This window comes from Protopterus annectens, chromosome 9.part0, assembly GCF_019279795.1.
Source record: "Protopterus annectens isolate FY-2018-M chromosome 9.part0, PAN1.0, whole genome shotgun sequence".
NCBI lineage: Eukaryota > Metazoa > Chordata > Ceratodontiformes > Protopteridae > Protopterus > Protopterus annectens.
Window position 1 is genome coordinate 319,784,458 of NC_056743.1, and position 17,965 is coordinate 319,802,422.

The 17,965-nt window shown below is 41.7% G+C and overlaps 1 protein-coding gene across 1 annotated transcript in view; it reads left to right on the forward strand.

The window, feature by feature from the left end:
* The window catches only part of ZZEF1 (zinc finger ZZ-type and EF-hand domain containing 1), a gene marked incomplete in the record, with an annotated part of 3,903,331 nt that overhangs the window by 1,101,207 nt on the left and 2,784,159 nt on the right, over positions 1–17,965 (forward strand).

Consider the following 17,965-nt stretch of genomic DNA (forward strand, 5'->3'; position numbering starts at 1 on the left):
CTCGGGTGGGTGGAGAATTGCATGGGAAGGACAGTTAAGGGCATGTGGTCTTCCCTGGAGACCGGTCTGCATATCAACGTCCTGGAGATGAGGGCAGTGCTGCTGGTGCTGCAAGGTCTTCATGTCCATCTTCCCCGAGGGATAATTGCTATCCAGATAGACAATATGTATGTAGTCTGTCAACAAACGGGGGAACCAGATCTTATCCTCTTTGTCGCGAAACCATGAGATTGCAGGAGTGGGCAGTCTCCACCGGTCATTTTCTGGTAGCAACACACATTCAGGGGAGGTCCAACATTCTAGCGGATAAGCTAAGTATATCTATTCTGATGCCTTATGAGTGGTCTCTGAATCCTTCAGTAGCAGAACAGATCTTCCTAAAGTGGGGTTGGCATTGCTGAGATCTCTTCACTTCTTCCATCAGGAAGTGCAGCAAGTATTTTGCTCTAAACCCTCCTCCGGGAAAGTCCCGCCAGAGATGCTGTGGTTCATGCTTGGCACTCCGGTCTTCTGTATGCTTATCCTTCACTTCCCCTGATCCTGTAGTTCATTCCAAAAGATTGACGGCTGGGGAGCTTAGTGGTCCTCATTGCCCCCTTCTGGCCTCAGCAAGTATGGTTCCTCTCTCTGTGGTCTCATTTAGTGTGTCCTCCTTGGACATTAGATCCAGTTCTGGATCTGATATCGCATCCCTCAGGGATCCCACACCCAGATCTAGTCAGTCTGAAGCTTACAGCTTGGCTGCTCCAGTTCCAGGACTCCTGGGCTGTCTTCTTCAGATAAGAAGATTTTGGTAGCAGCTCATAAACTGTCCACTAGGAAAGTTTACTCCAGTAAGTGGAAATTTTTTTCAGTATGGGCATCACAACATGATTTGGAGCCTTTCACTGCTCCACTTCCTGCTATTCTGGAGTTTTTGGCAAATATTTTTCATCAGAGTGCCAGCTTCTCTACGGTTAAGGTTTAGCTGGCAGCTATTTCTAGTTTTTATGTAGGACACAATTTGCCTTACCTAGCTTCTTCTAAGCTTTGTAAAGCCTTTTTGAAAGGTACCTTTTTACTTCAGCCTCCAGTCAAGGACACCACTCCACCTTGGGATCTTAGTCTAGTTCTGCAAGCTTTGATTTCTTCCCCCTTTGAACCTGCAACTACAGTGGATTTGCAATATCTGTCTTGGAAGACAGCCTTTCTGGTAGCTATTACTTCGGCCAAAACAGTGTCGGAGATTCAAGCCTCATCTATTAAGCCTTCTTATATGGTGTTCCTTATGCATGAACCCTTCCTGTCTCCCGAAAGTGGCTTTTGAATCCAACATTAATCAGGTTATCAGTCTCCGTTTTCTTCCCCAATTTCCAGAATAAAGGAAAGTATACATTGCACTTGCTTGATTGATGTTCATAAGCAGTTGTGCTTTTTTTTTTTTTTTTTTTTTTTTTTTTGCTTTCATTTGCATAGAACAAAGTTCAAGTCGGACCAACGTTTACTTTCCTTTTATAAGCCCTTCTTGGGGGAGACCTGTGTCATTGTTGCTCATTGGATCTGTCAGTGCATAGTTCAGGCGTATACAGCCAAAGGTTTATCTCCACCAGGTCAAATTAAGGTGCTTTCTACTAGGCCTATGGCTAGTTCAGTGGCCTTTAGTTCTCTGGTTTCATTAGATGACGCTTGTTCTATGGCAACGTGGGCATCCTCGCACACATTTATTGCTCAAAATAAGTTGAATCTCCTATCCAGAGGTAGGGCATCCTTTAGCTCCGCCATGCTTCGGAATATCCTTCCATGAGGACCTCCCAGGGTCTTTTGGTAGCTGGGGACTCTGTCTCACAGGTTGAAGAATGAATGAAAACAACAACTTCAGCTAAAGAAGTTATGTCCTCACCATAACGTTCCATCTGAGTTGTTACTTTTCATTTGTCTTCAACCATCCCTCTCTCCTTTCCCTGCCTTTTGTGGGCTGTGTGGTGGATTGGGTGGATAAGACACAGCCCTTACTTTGACAAGCTTTTGTCTTTCCTATGGTGCTTTCAGTGTACTAATACCAAGGTGTTAGGTTCTTGGTTAGGTCAAGGTGTTATGGTCAGAAGCAAACTCGATCTGAGGGGAGGAGGGAAGACTGGGCATTATGGGTAGGGAAGGAGCTTGGAGCTCGGATCTAATGCTAGAAAATGCGGCCGAGTTGGATCCGTGCCATATCCAAGTTCCCACAGGTTGAAGACAAATGAAAAGCAACAACTCAGATGGAACTTTATGGTGAGTACATAACTTCTTTTTTAGAAGAGTATAGAGAGGACATGGGGGGAAGAAAACTACAAAAATATTGGGATTCAACCATTGGGAATAGGGGTTGATAGGAGAAGGATGGGGAAGAAGGTTGTTGTTTTTCTGTTTTTTTAATTAACTGATTATTTATTTGGTTGGCTGTATTGGCTAATATGTGTAATGGAAAGTCAGGTAGTATGTTTTGGCCAATAAATTTAATGAAATGGGGCGGGGTGGAGAGTAACGAAGCAGCATATAGCAAGGCTGGAATGGGGCTAGTTTTTGGAGAAGAGATGGAGGTCCTGAGCTGTGGTAATGTGCAAAAAACTGTTTATTCAGCAGCAGTGTAATCAAAATGTAACATTTTTAATGTTTGGGCTGTTTTTATCAGACTTGCTTACAGGCTTGCTGCTTAGCTTTAAGGAGAAATAGATTGAAAAGCAGTATATATCTCAAGGGAAAATAGTTGTGGGGAACAACTGCTCAACCGAAGACAGGGCAACCTATTAGAAGATACAGCAGAAGCAGTGCATTTAATTTATTTAAAGGTCTGTGTATATTTATTTACTAGGCTAATAGCCATAGAGCCCTTACAAGCCTGCCCATATTTATCCCGAGTTGCCCCAATTGTAAGTGGTTAGGTGAGTGAAGTTCGCAAAGATAAGGGTCTCTGGTAGTTAATACCGACTGAGAGTCATGGACACCACCCCAGAAGTGAATTTGCGGTCACCCATCCTTAGATCTAGGATGCATTTGAAGAGGTTCTGGGTGGGGCTCTGTTGTACGTGAATTGGAAGCTTGTTCCAGAGAAGTGGCTATCTGTGGGAGATGTATCTATCTCTCCAGCATGACCTGTTCATGTCAGAGACTAGGTTGTGATCCTGGAGCTAGTGACCCTCCTGCAGTTTGATTTAAGAATATGTAGCATTTCCATCAGGGCTGGGTCAGAGACTACCCTGTATGCCAGGTACAGGTCACCCCTTAGCAAACTGTAGGAGGCAGAATACAGTAATAGGGTTTTCATTCTTTCCATGTAAGACTTTTGTGTACCCTGTAATTTCTTGGTGAGAAACCTCTGTGGTCTATCAATTTGTTGCAGATGTCTGTTGAGGTACCTGCAAAAAGGGAGCATTGTATTCAGTTATTGTTCTGATGAGGACCGAGTATAATGGAATTATATCATCCTTAGGTCTAGATGTGATGCCTTTACTTGTACGATATGCCACATAGAGGGATTTCCCTACTACTGTGGATATGTAGTGGTTAAAGTTCAGATTACTGTCAACCCAAGTACCCAGATCACATACCACTGGGTCTGCACTTGGGGGGGGGGTGCTGTCTGTAATGTAATTAGCAGGGATGTCAGCTTTCCTAAAGGGAATAATAATGCTTTTTTTGTATTTAGCTTTAATCCATGGCTTTGGCACCAATCATTTGTCTGCGTTAACCCTGTCTGCTGTGGATTAACATCACTGGTGGGACTCTTTGATTGCTCCCAATTTTCAATAGTCAGCGAACTTGTGCCTGGACCTCTGAGAAATAAATTCCAAACATTAAGGGACCCAACACAGAACCCTGTGGTATGCCACTCGTGACTGGTCTTTTGCTAGAGGTGAAGTCACCCACATTGACAGTATATGTCCTGTCGGTGAGCCAGTTGGCTACCCATCTGATAATGTATGGGCTATTTCAAATTGTGAGAGTTTCTTTATAATACCCGAGTGGGGGTTTGTGTCAGATGCTTTGGCTAGGTTAAAATAAGTGGTATGCATGGTCTTTTCCTTGATAGGGCCTTGGTGACTTTCTCGAAAAAGTCAACCATGTTCAACAGGCATGATCTAGCCTTAAATCCAAACTGGGTTGGGTTCAGAGTTTGGAGATTACCTATGTCCTTATTAATAAGGTCCATAATGATTCTTTCCATGGCCTTGCAGATAAGGCTAGTCAAACATATGGGCCTGTAATTCCCAGAGTCGGTTGATGGCCCTCTTTGTGCAGAGGGATTACTGTTGCTGTCCTCTATTTTGCCTGAACATAGCCAGATGTTCTTCGTGTTTCACTGTTGCAGTCATTACATTTGGATAATCCTGCTGGCAGGTTGCCCTCAGTCAGCCTGAATTCCAAAGTCTTGGGTCCTGAGTTGGCTGCTGCCACCACTTCCCTAACATCACGGGTATAAAAGAAGGAGCCAACGCCATTTCTTCAGTCTTTCTTGCTGCGCGGTGCCCGAAGCAGAAGCAGTTTGCAAGTGCTGGTCGGCCGACTCCTGAGATTTTCGTGTTCGAATTTCAGATCTGAAGTCTTCAGTAAATCTAAGTACCACATTGGGGAAACTTTTTTCTTGCTCCAGACCGATGTCAGAAAAAATAAATAATTGTATTTCTTGTGGAAAGCAAATACCTCATAACGACTTTCATTCTTATTGTATTCCTTGCCTAGGGCCCTAATCACAGTGATTCTGGTTGTCTGTTTTGTGCTAGATTTAACCAACGCACTATTAAGCGTCGGTATGATTTTGCTTTAAACTATTTTGGACGCCGGTTTAATTATCCAGAAATGTCGTCGGATAGCCATCTGACTATCGGAGTTCACAAAAAACGCAAAGAAAAGGAGAGAGATAAACAACCGAGGCCCAAATTCGATGATGAAGCTTTTCCTAAGCCAGTCGCCGGTTCTCAGTGAGGCGCTTTCGCAGCCCCTGATGTCCGCTACTTTAGAGTCGCAGGCCTCTACCGACTCCCACGTGGAGTCGGCCATGCCGCTGTAAACTCAAGGTATTGGAGCCTCGGATACTATTCCCTCAGATGGGTCCGGAGCCATTGAGCAGGCACCGGCTTCTGAGGGTGTATTCAGACCTAAACATCTTTACGTTAAACCAACTTCAGCTTCAAAGGCAAAGACTAAAGCACTTTCTAAAGCAAAGAAACAAACTCAAGAGCCACGTGGACAGGCCTCTATGCCCAAAAAACAGATGCTCAAAATGGCCGAAGACTTGATTACCTTGATCAGGGGTTCCCATCCCCCTCCTGATAAGAGGCCTAGGCAAGAGACTGACTATGAATCTTCAGATCAGGTTTCTATTTCTTCTAATTCCTCTTCTGATCAGGAATATTCTCTTCCCCCCATGAGGATTCTGATGCTGAAAAATCTATACATTCAGCTTCTCCTCCCGAGGACTATTCCTTTGGGGAAACCTTGCATACCATGAGGGAGCATTTCCACTGGAAGAGGCAAGATTTTTCAGAATCTAAAAAGAGGCTCAGAGATTTCCTTTTACTTCCTCAACACAGGCCTCTAGCCATTCCACCTGTGTTAGACATTGTAGATGATGTGTTTTCGGAGTCTAGTCTTACCCCTGACTCCTTACCTCCAGCTCCTGTTAAGCCAGATAGATATTACAGGGTCCCTGACTCCCATAAATTCCTTTTTAAAAACCCTGCTGCAGACCCAGAGAGTATTTCACAGGGTCCCAAAGGAGTTAAGGCTTCCGCTGCAAAAAACCCTACCCCCTCTGACAGAGATTCTAGGGCACTGGATAGATAGGGAAAAAAGGTTTACACATCTGCTACCTTGCCTATAAGGGTCTTAAATTGTCAGTTTCATATGCTTAAGTATCAGCAACATGTTATGGCATTGTTTAAACAGAAAATGTTGTTAAACTCTGTGCAGAAAACAAGGAAATGCAGGATTTATTGCATGCAGCTGAACAAGTTGGAAAGCATACTTTGCAATGTGGTTTTGACTTTTTGGAGGCCTCCTGCAGGGTCGCAGTTATGGGTTCTGTAACTAGGAGGCATGCTTGGTTAAAGGAACAAAATCTGACTGATCATGTGAAAGTTAAATTATTAGATGCACCTTTTACAGCATGATACTTTGTTTGGGGTTAAGGCAGAAGAGGTGTTAAAGAAAATGGAGGACAAAGCAAAATCTTTGCAAACTGTCAAAGATTATTTACAGGTACAGCCACCTAGGTTTAGTAGCCACTGGCCTACAAAGAACTGGTCCTTTCCTGTGTCAGACAGACCTCAAAGGGGCAGATCCAAACGCCCTAGAGGCAGATCCTAGACGCAAAGTTCATACAGGTCAAATCAGTGGGGTGCGTCTACCTCCAAAGTTGGAGAAGACAAATCAAAACCTTACAGGAAACAGTCCCAATGACTTCCCCCTGCCTGCACCAAGCACTTATCTCCTGGCAGCACCCTTAGGGGGAAAATTAGCACTTTTTTCTCAAAATTGGCACATTATAACCCAGGACAAGTGGGTTCTAAACATAGTGTCACAAGGCTACAAGTTCCATTTCCATACCCTACCAAAGGCAAAAGGCTGGCCAGATCTGCCAAAAAATCAATGGGCAGAGGCACAAAATCAAATCTCATCCCTCATGGGCATGGAGGCCATTCAACAAGTACCAGAGCAATAGCAGGGACAAGGATTTTACACAAGACTGTTCTTGGTACCCAGAAAGGACAAGGCCTGGAGACAAATACTGGACTTATCTATTCTGAACACAGTCCTGGATATACCAAAATTCAAAATGTTAACTTTGCAGCAGCTTCTTCCCATGCTGGGCAAGAATGCTTGGCTTGTGACTTTAGACCTAAAAGAGGCATGCCTGCATGTCCCTATCAGACAATCATGCAGAAGATACCTCAGATTCAAGCCTGGCTCAATGCATTACCAAATCTTTGCACTGCCCTTTGGCTTATGTACTGCACCCAGGGTCTTTACAAAGTGCCTGGTACCAGTAATTGCATTCTGCAGACAAAGAGGAATACAAATATATCCTTACTTGGACGACTGTCTAATTCAAACAGAGAACAAGGACATTCTTCTACAGCATCTGGCGTTTGTGAAAAGACTTCTAACATGCCTGGGGTATACAGTCAACGAAAAGAAATCAAAACTAGTACCCACTCAAAAGATAATATTCCTGGGTGTAAGCTTAAATACAACTGCTCAGATGGCTTATCTCACGCCAGACAAACAAAGGCAACTGACTACTTATTTCAAGATGTTGGCAACAAAGGCCCAGTTATCTGCAAGAAAAATTCTGCAGGCTTTGGGCTTCATGGCATCCTGCATTCTACTAATTCCAAATGCAAGAGTGCATATGAGGAAACTTCAATGGTACCTAAAGTGTGTTTGGACTCAACATTGCCACAGCGTGGAGGCAATGATTACTCTCATTCCCTGCCTGCAACAGCAGTTTCAATAGTGGGTGAAGGCCTGTCACCAGAACAAGGGACAGCCATTCACATTACCCCCAGTCAGGCAGACGCTAACAACAGATGCATCAGATTATGCCTGGGGGCCCACATGGCAGGAAAATGCATTCAGGGCACATGGTCCTCAAACCAAATGCATCTACATATCAATCAAAAAGAGATGCTAGCTGTTCAAAATGCCCTGACAGCCTTCATGGACCTACTTCATCTGGGACAACTATTGATAGACAGACAACACCACGGTCATGTGGCATATAAACAAGCAGGGTGGCACACATTCTTACCCCCTTTGCAGACTAGCCATGACTTTGTGAGGCACAGCATTGACTTACCAAGTACATCTCCAGGCACAATTCCTGCCAGGAAAGGAAAATACTCTGGCAGACGAACTAAGCAGAAACCTCATGGATCCCCCACGAGTGGCAGCTGGATCCACAAGTCTTCAGCATGATAACAAGGAAATGGGGATGCCCGGACATAGATCTATTTGCCTCCCCTCACAACTACCAACTAAAAAGATTCTGTGCAAGGACTTTATCACAGACAAGCATGGAAAATGGACGCCCTATCTTTCAGCTGGAAAAAACTATCAGTATATGCCTTTCCTCCACTGCCACTCCTCTCCAAAGTGCTCCTAAAGGTCAGACAGGAGAAGCCAAAGATGATACTGATTGCCCCAGACTGGCCCCGCCAGTACTGGTATCCAATCCTAAGGAATTTGTTTCATTGCCCAGCTTGGACCTTACCTCAAATACCCCATCTACTGTCCCAGCAAAACAATCAGATCCTGCACAGCCAATTCAGGACTTTAAACCTGGCGGCATAGCGGATAATTTAATCATACAAAACACACCTCTCAGTAAAGCTGTGATGGATGTCATTTTGGAAGCCAGAAGGCCTGGTAGTAGAAAATCTTATGCTGGAAAATGGAAGAGATTCTGTGCTTGGAACCAGGCACAAGGAACTGATGCAGCTGTACCAGATATTCCTCAGATTTTGCAATATTTAACTGAGATGCTGGACAAAGGCCTATCTTTTTCATCAATTAAAATTCATGCCTCTGCCATTTCGGCTCATTACAATACAGAGCCACCAATCTTTTCTCATCCTTTATTAAAGCAGTACCTCAGAGGAGCCAAAAATGTAAGGCCTCCAAGGAGATCATCAATACCTGCATGGGACCTCTACTATGTCTTGGAAAAACTTACCCTGCCTCCTTTTGAGCCAGCTGCTACTGCTGATGTAAAGTTTTTATCTTGAAAAACAGCTCTGCTCCTAACAACTTCTGCAAGACGAGTTTCAGAGCTACAGGCACTCATGGCTGTGGAACCTTTTATCATGCTTTATCCAGACAGGGTTTCTCTGAGGACAAACCCGACATTTATGCCTAAAGTGGTGTCCAGTGTGGCTCTTAACCAAATCATTCATCTGCCAACTTTTTATCCAAATCCACAGAACAAAGGGGAGAGAATTCTGCATTCCTTGGACGTACACAGACAGCTTAAATTCTACTTGGACAGAACCAAAGATTTCAGGAAGACAGAGCAATTACTAGTGGCATATGCTGCAGGATCACAAGGAAAGGCTATCTCAAAGCAGACTATTTCAAAGTGGATAGGCCACTGCATTAGTTTCTGCTATCTTCAACATGGCAAGCCAGTGCCTAAGGGCATTAGGCCACATTCAGTCAGAGCTTCAGCCGCTTCAGCAGCCTTTCTCAGGGGAGTACAAACCAAAGACATTTTAGAGGCTGCTACTTGGAGTTCAGTGCACACCTTTACAAAGCACTATCATCTGCCACTCTACTCTAAATCCAGGGCAGGCTTTGCCACTGCAGTTCTGCAGGGCCTCATAGCCACTCCTAATTCTGTTTAGCTCCAGCCTACCCAACCATAGCTTTGGGACTCTACCCAAATGTAATGACTGCAACAGTGAAAGACGAAGAACATAGTACAGTTGTGTACACTTACCATAAATGTAGATGTTCGAGTGTATTCACTGTTGCAGTCCAGGTTACCCACCCGACATCCCCCCTTTTTTCTGCTGGAACTTATCTTTCCCCCTCTGATTTATACAACCTATGTGGTGTATTTGCTTGTAGATGAAAGTAAAGTTTATATTGGTGCATGTTAATTTTATATATATAAATTTTGACTACCCTTTTAGGGGACACCTGACATCTGCGGCAAGAAAAACTAAAGAAAATGGTGTCAGCTCCTTCTTTTATACCCCTGACGACCTGACGTCAGGGAAGAGGTGACAGCAGCCAACGCAGGACCCAAGACTTTGGAATTCAGGCCGACTGAGGGCAAACTGCCAGCAGGATTACCCAAATGTAATGACTGCAACAGTGAATACACTCGAACATCTACATTTATGGTAAGTGTACACAACTGTACTTTCTCAGCCTATGGTTAAACAAGGATCCAAGTGGGTCTGCTAGGTCATGTTTTAAGTTGTTTAAAAGGCAACCATTGATGCCGTGTTTTTGGCCTTGGAGAGTGCCAAGATGACCTGCTGTCTTGATGTAATAGGCTGAGGAGTTCTGGTAGGTATACTTTGGGATGACTGGAGGGGACAGAGGGTTGAAGTTTTCTCCAAATCTGTCAGCTAGCAGGTTGGCTGTTCTCTCTAGTTGAGTATGGGTGGTGCCATCCGCAACCAGTTTAACACATAGCTGGGTAATCCCGTGCAGATTTCAGATGTAGTTAAAGAATGCCTTGTGATTATCCTTAGCTAGGGAGGCTATTTTTGCTTCATAATTAACTTTGGAGGACTTGACAAGGTCTCTTATTTGTTTAAGTTAAAGAGGGAATTTTTCTTCTGCTGAGCTTGTTCCCTCTTTTTCTTGGACATTAGTTTATTTTTTTTCTCTTTTTATATAGCCTGTTTATACTAGGGATTCACCAGGGTGGCTTATTTTTTCGGCAAGACCTGTTTGTAATCTGGTCAGGTACAGCCAGTTGTATACAAATGGTTAAGTGGTCATACAGGGCATTGTTGTACACCTCTGCGTAGGAGTCTGTGTTATCTGCATTTGAGGGGGCTTTGAACTTCTTGTACCATTACTTAATAGGAGGTGATTTGTGTTAGAAAAATTCTCAAGCATTTTTGAGCTTGATAGGGTATCTGGTCTGATTACATCAAATGGCACTGATTTCTGGTCTGAACTTACCAGGGAGAACGTCACATGGGGTGGGGGGGCCCAATGCTCTCCCATGTTGGTGAGTACTATGTCCAGGACATTTGAGCATCTTGTGGGTGTGCCATCTGGCTGTTCCAGAGCATTTGCATTAACAAAGTCCATGAACCTCAGCAAACAAACAAGAAAAGTCCAAACTGGCCATTACTACTTATTGTAAAACGTTAGTGCTTTTGGGTGAAACCCTTCTTCAGACAAATGTTACATACTCTAAAACAACATTATATACTAGTAAAATGCATAACAGTTGAACAAATTAAGTTTAAAGCAGCAAATCATTGCTTGCATTTTACCCGCCTTCTTTTTAAGGCTGGTTTTAGAGGGGCAGCATTGTTTATTCCTGGTGGACTATCAGCTGCCAATTGTATCATCCACTTTAACTCCACAAACTCTGTATTGTTTACAATATCACCCCCCCCTTCCCATTTTTACAATTTGTAATACTATAAAGGAGAAGATGTGATCTGGATGAATGGAAACATGTTGTTATAAAGCATTTCTTTCATCCTTAAGTTTAATTGGATGACAAATGGTTCAAAATTCTTGTCTTTAACTTAGTTTTCCCAACATAAAAACTAGGGCATGATTTACACTGCACCAAATAAATCACATTTTCTATATGACAGCATAAAAATCAAATATATATTTCTTACTGGCGATAGGGTGTATAAAATTAACTCCATTTACAAAGGCACATGCCTTGCAATGCCTGCAAGGAAAAGTTACCATCCTTAACCGCATAGTAGGCAAAGGTTTTGTGGCTCTGTTATTAAAGAATATCATACATTTTGTCTTGTTAGGATTGAGTATGACTTGATTTTCTTTTAGGTACTGCTCTATGTATGTGTAGGCTTTCTGGGTTTTACATAGGAGTGTGGGGAGGGAGGGAGCTGTGCAGATGACTGTGGAATGTGTGGATGCAGAACTGTGTGTGTAAGTGGTTTCTATTTGGGAGGACTCTGATCTTTTGGTAAGTTACCAGTGAATACCTCCGCATATGCAGGCTTGTGTCATGTCCTTGTTTAATGTGGGAAGTGTGTGTGCGCTGACGTGTTTGGTATTCAATTTGTCCTTATGTGAGAGTTTTGCCTCCAATTTCATAGTGTAACTATATCTTTCAGATAAAGTATTTGTTTTTTTTTTCCAGAAGTGGTTGTCAGTATATGAGACGATTGCTACACTGCCTCAGGATGTCCATGTCTATCAGGCAGGCCAGAGAGATGATGGAAAGTGCCTGTCCATGATAGCAGGCTCTTACTGTATGTTTTATTAGGGATGGGAATGGATTAATTTGACAGGACTGCTTGTAGCACCGAGACTACAAGAGGGACCTGTACTTTGTGTAGGCTAATGTTGATCAATAAGTCATCGCTGCTCACTGCACAACTGAGTTGCTCCTAGAGCAACAGAAACGCTTGGAAGGGTTTCACTGACAGCTGTTTAGGGAAAAACTGAGCTTCTAGGCTTTTGTGGCTATATAAGGGCACTGCTAATCGCTGCTGTGTGAAGAGCAGCGCCATGCAAATGTGAGGTTTAAATATGAATGAGCAAAGAGAAGCAAGTTTTAAGCTAACCTCCAATCAGGAAAGTACACAATAAGTCTTCCTTCAGCAGTCCCTAACTCAGACAGGCTAGATCAGCACACTTCTGCTACAAGGGTGGAGAAAAACACCTTTGTAATGTAGAATAGCTGGTTTGGAGCCCAAGAGTAATGACCACCCAAACTACCTACAAGAGCCCTCCACCTGATGGATGCAATTTAACACTGTGCACTTAACTACTTAAAGCAGCAGCAGACAAAGCTTTTTAAAATGCTAAATTGTACAGTAACAGTATATAAGAGTAGTGCAAAAAGATACTTAGAGCCTTTTTGTGTGCTTCCCAGCTCAGATAAACCAGCAACATGTGAAATGTGCAGCCTAGCTAATTTAAGTGTCTGTTTCTCACACAGAACAAAAATAGCAGTATTGTTTACAGTAAGGTAAGACTAGTTAGGTGTAGGGGTCACTTGCTTACCAAATAGCAGTTGGACGTAACCCAGTATTTTCTTGCTCTATTGATGTCTATTCTTGGTTTAAACTTTCCTGAGATGTAGAATAGTCTGAATGGACAATTTTGTCCGAGAGGCAACTGGAGGGATATTCAGTTCCCTAGCAGTAGTGGGAGATGGCTTGCTCTCCTGTGTTGAACATTTGTATTTCTGGAAGAATTCTCTAGATGAGTGCTGTATGAGATAGGATAATGGGTAATATAGTTTTAAGCAGTTAATACTATTGTGGTGGATAATTTGGGGAGGGTGAATGAGTAGCTGTGTTTTTAAATAGTTGTGTGAAGTCGTTAAAAAGTGGCAGGAGAAGAGTGGGATTAAATGAGTGGATCTGGAGGCGTGGTTTTGGAATTGGGATGAGAGAATAGCAAAGCAGACCATACCTCCCACATTAGTAGGAGATGATCAGTATAGGCTTTCTTAAAACCAGTGAATCTGCACACTTAGAGTTTGTGTCCCTCCTTTGTGGTGCTAGTCCTTTCAAGGCAGCTCTTGTGGCAGAGAGCACTTGGGTTTATATCCCCCCCCCCCGCCCATTTCCTTTTATTGGAGAGTTTGTCCTCAATGCAGCACGTGCTTCCACCTTTAAAGCAGTTGCTAGTGATCAGAATAAGAGTTAACAGATTCTTCATAATCTAGGAATATTCACAGTTTTATTGGATTGACAAAGGCAGTGAGAAGTTTTCATTTAGGCTTCTTCTTCAGTTTGTTTAAACATGTTCATGTCCCTTTTTGTTGGAGCCTGGCATCTTCTGAAGATTAAGAAGGATAAGAGAAGATTCATGTCGGTGTAAATGAACATGTTGTTCCATTTTCTTAGATCTTCTTAGTCTTCTTGGATGGGGAGGCGTATAGTAATGTGGGCAGAAGATGTGTTCTTGCTGTGCTTGTCATATTTTAGGGCACTGTCTTTTGTGACACTTAGTAACTTTGTGCAGTCTACTAGTTTGATTTTAGTTCCATTGGAGGAGAAAATGTGAAATGGGGTAGTGGGTTCTGTGGCTCTGTTATTAAAGAATATCATAAATTGTGTCTTGTTAGGATTATGACTTCATTTTCTTTTTGGGTGCTGTAGGATACTGCTCTATGTATGTGAAGGCTTTCTGGGTTTTACATAGGATTGTGGGGGGGGCTGTGCAGATGACTGTGGAATCATCTGCATAGTAGCATATAGTAGCATGTGTGGATGCAGAACTATGTTTGTATGTTAAGATGGAAGAGAGTAAAGGCCCAAGGATAGAGCCTTGTGGGACTCCTGCAGTGACAGGTACCTGGAACCTGTTCACTGTAGCTATGGTTGTGGAAAAAACAGTAAGTTAACCAAAAGTTTTTGTTCTGCTTGGTCATGTAGGATTAGCTCAGAATTCAGCTCACTGTTATATTAGGGCAAATAGTAAGAGTGTCCCCTTTGTGAGAGAAACACCAAATTGAAAATCTAGGGGATGGGGAGAAAGGGAGGAAACTAGTGTTGGGGATCACTGTGATGTGATTATGCTACTAACAGGAGTTGGGCAGCAATACTAAATTTGCAAATTTAGTACAGACATACATTGGTTTCTGTTAAGGCCAGTTTCTGGTGGGTCCACAAAGGAAGGTGATGGTTTCAGTCATTTGAATTCTCTGTGTGCAGAGGGAATGTTTTGAAGGAACAAGCAAACGGCTTAATTCACTGGGTTCTGTTAAGGCCAGTCTCTGGTAGGTCCACAAAGGAAGGTGATAGTTTCAGACACTTGAATTGTGTGTGCGCAGAGGGAATGTTTTGAAGGAATGAGTGCATTGCTTAATTCCTGAGTTCAGTAGACAATCACAGCAGTATCAGGGCTCCTGCAGTTATCAGTGGCACATCACCAGCATCCCGTTGGATAGAGGAAGAGATTCGGAATAGAGAAATTAGCACACCATAGAGCTGACTCAATAGCACACCGTAGAGATGACTCAACAATTGCACTCGTCTTAGAAGTGTCACTGATAAAGCCAGAGCACTTAAGACATGCTTTTGATATGTAGAATCTTGTGTCAAGAAATATGGCCTCCTCTTTAACTCATTCAAGCCTGTAGTGCCTATCTGTATTTGTTCAGTTAACACCCATAGCTCCATATGGCATCCAGACCTTTTTTGTGTCTGGCTTCTTTAACATAGTGACTTACCATCTAATAATAAACAGTGTTATAAAGGGAAAGGGATAATTAACAGTATAACACTAAGACCGTTAATGTAGGATGTCCCGCAGTAGAAAAATGAATCACTTTTTGCCACTTATTCATATTTTCATAACTGAGAATCCTACATGTTATTTAGGGATATGGTGTGAAATGCTGTGGAGGGAGACAGGAAATTCAATTTATATCACTATAAACGAGGAGTACTGCAGTTTTTTTTAATATATAAATTAATAAGCAATATTTCCGTATGCACTTAATACTTCAAAACATGACATAAAATATTGCATAGTATCAGGTAAAACCGTAGATGTTGTTGAAGAAAACTGTCACTGATCTTTGCACTTTAAGTTACATAACTTGAGAGGTATTCAGTTTGCTTATGTTATTAATTATACAATCAAGCATATGTTTTCGTATTTCTGTAAATATCTCAATAGACATACATCCAGAGTTGAATTTTTTGCTGCCACGCCTAAGCTTATGCCTGTTTAACAAAAATGTTCTAAGAATATATGTCTTAAGTTGTACAGTTTACAAGGTATGACGGTTTGTTTTTGAAAATTTAGCAAAAAATATAACACTGGGTTTGTGTGCATTATAATATATTATAGTATTTATGGAAATACTATGAATGTGCTGACTGTTACTGATGTAAAGGATACTTCTTAGCTTTTAAGTTGATTCTTCAGAAGATGTTCTGGAATGCAAGGATGTTTGTGGGCTGCTAGAGGTGTGACATTCCACACCACATAGGTGCTAATGAGCTACCACATTAGAAAATAACACAGCGCTCATCTTTATTATACCATGATCCCCCCAAAACGTGCACACTGATTGGCCAGCGTGCCCATTGTAAATCGAGTTATACTAATGGAAAAAGGTCCGGTCGCCCGGACTTTTTTCCATTAGTATAACTCGTTTTTTTTAAACACTGTCTCGCTATGTTAAATGAGTTTAACATAGCGAGACAGTTTTAAAATAAGCAACGGAGATGTCCGTTGCTTATTTTAAAGCTGTCTCGCTATGTTAAACCCATTTAACATAGCGAGGCAGTGTTTAAAACAACGGAGAAAGCAAGATCTCCGTTGCTTTTTATGTCTCGCTATGTTAAATGAGTTTAACATAGCGAGACAGTTAAAATAAGCAACGGAGATGTCCGTTGCTTATTTTAAAACTGTCTCGCTATGTTAAACTCATTTAACATAGCGAGATAAAAAGCAACGGAGATCTTGCTTTCTCCGTTGCTTTACAACTCTGATGTACTGCGCAGGCGCGCAGTACATCAGAACTGCCGCGGATGCCAGACATCTGCGGAAGGGCAGTAAACAGGCATTATACTATGCCATTATTTAAGAAAAGTAATAGTTTCTTTTCTTAAATAATGTCATGGTATAATAGCAATAACCCACTTCTGGGTGTGGGTTATTGCTATAATAACTACTATAATTTCGAAAACAGTTTTACCATTCCAAGTATTATGAATGCTTCCCCCAGTGAAAGATGTGACATTGGGCAGAAGAGTTAAATTTTCTACAGATTTGTGACTTGAATTTGTGCTATAAGGGTTCTCTGATAAAGTTGTCATCCAGGGAAATTATGCTGAAGGAAATGGTCAGTTTTAACTGTTCACTTAAAGGAACCAGGCCTTTATTTGAACGTGTTGAATGCTTTTGACGCTACTTTTTTTCCAAATACCTTTATTGAATTTTCACTTATAACATTGGCAAATTTACATTCTTATGAAAGTAATCACATAATAATTTACATGAACATTTTACTTCACATGTATTACTATATAGCATGTAACCTAAGCAACATTACATAAATTATTCAAGTCCTGCCTTTTTTTTTTTTTAACAAGAAACATCTTTATTAAGCCATCACTTACTACATAGGCAATAATATTTTTGACATTACTGATCATGTAATTATGTATTAATGGACCTCAGATTCATATCCCATGTAGCCAAGAGAGAAATCAATACTAAAACTCAGTATTACCAATCTTGGATGCTCACAGGCTCAGTCTTGGTCATTTGCCATTCACCATTTTCTTAACACAATGTTCTTTTAGTCACCTGCCAAATTAGCTCTAAAAGAGGCTCATTCAACTTTTAATTAGCATGTAATAACAAGGATGTAACCACAAATTTTGAAGCATGACTGTTACATGTGGGATTTTCAAAGAATTTAGCCTCCATTTTAAAGGAAGACTACAACTGTTCCTACAGTTTAATTCAATTCTTAGGTTGCTTTGCTCCGTACAGTATGGTTCCAGTATTGTGTAGGTACCTGAAAACTGCTTGCTCTTTATAACACTTTCATTTCCTTGCACTGGAATCAAAGGAAGGGAAAGACCACACACTTTTTAAAACTAAACTTCTCTCGTAGTTTGCAGAGGAATTTGTCTACGCCTGCTTGACATGCCACAGGCACAGAGAAATCCGTAGTAAGGTACTGTTGACAACTTTATAATGGTAATTAGTCCTGCTGATGTCAGGAGCTTAGCAATGACTGCAATAAATAAAGGAAAGAAGAAGAGAGAGGTGTGAAACTGTTTTCCACTGTCTGTTGCAGAGAGGAAGAGAACTTACACTGATTCACAACTGCTTCCAATGCAGCCATGCTTTTCATAGCAAAACAGAACAATTAGATCAGTTAGTGGTTCAAAGCCAGTTGCCACCTCTCTTTGACAAATTTACATAAGCAGCATCACAGTATTAAACTGCTAAGCTTTAAACAGTGTTTGTTTATATTATTTTACATTTTAAGATGACTAAAATGTATTGTCAAAGATGTCTGAGGCATTTAGAGAAGGGTCAGAAAACATAAATATATTTTTAATTCTTGTAAAGTAGCAAAACATTTACCTAAGTGTGGGGATAGGGGATTGGCAATTCATATTGGACTACAAAAAGATACTTTGAACAAAGACCTGCAGGTTAGCCACTTTTTTGATTGCAGCTGTGTAACTCCTCTGTATACTGTAAAACAAGCTCCAAGACGCACACAAATGAGGGTCATTCAAGAAATAAAAGAAGCAGTCCTTTTTCAGAAGGTATATAAGGT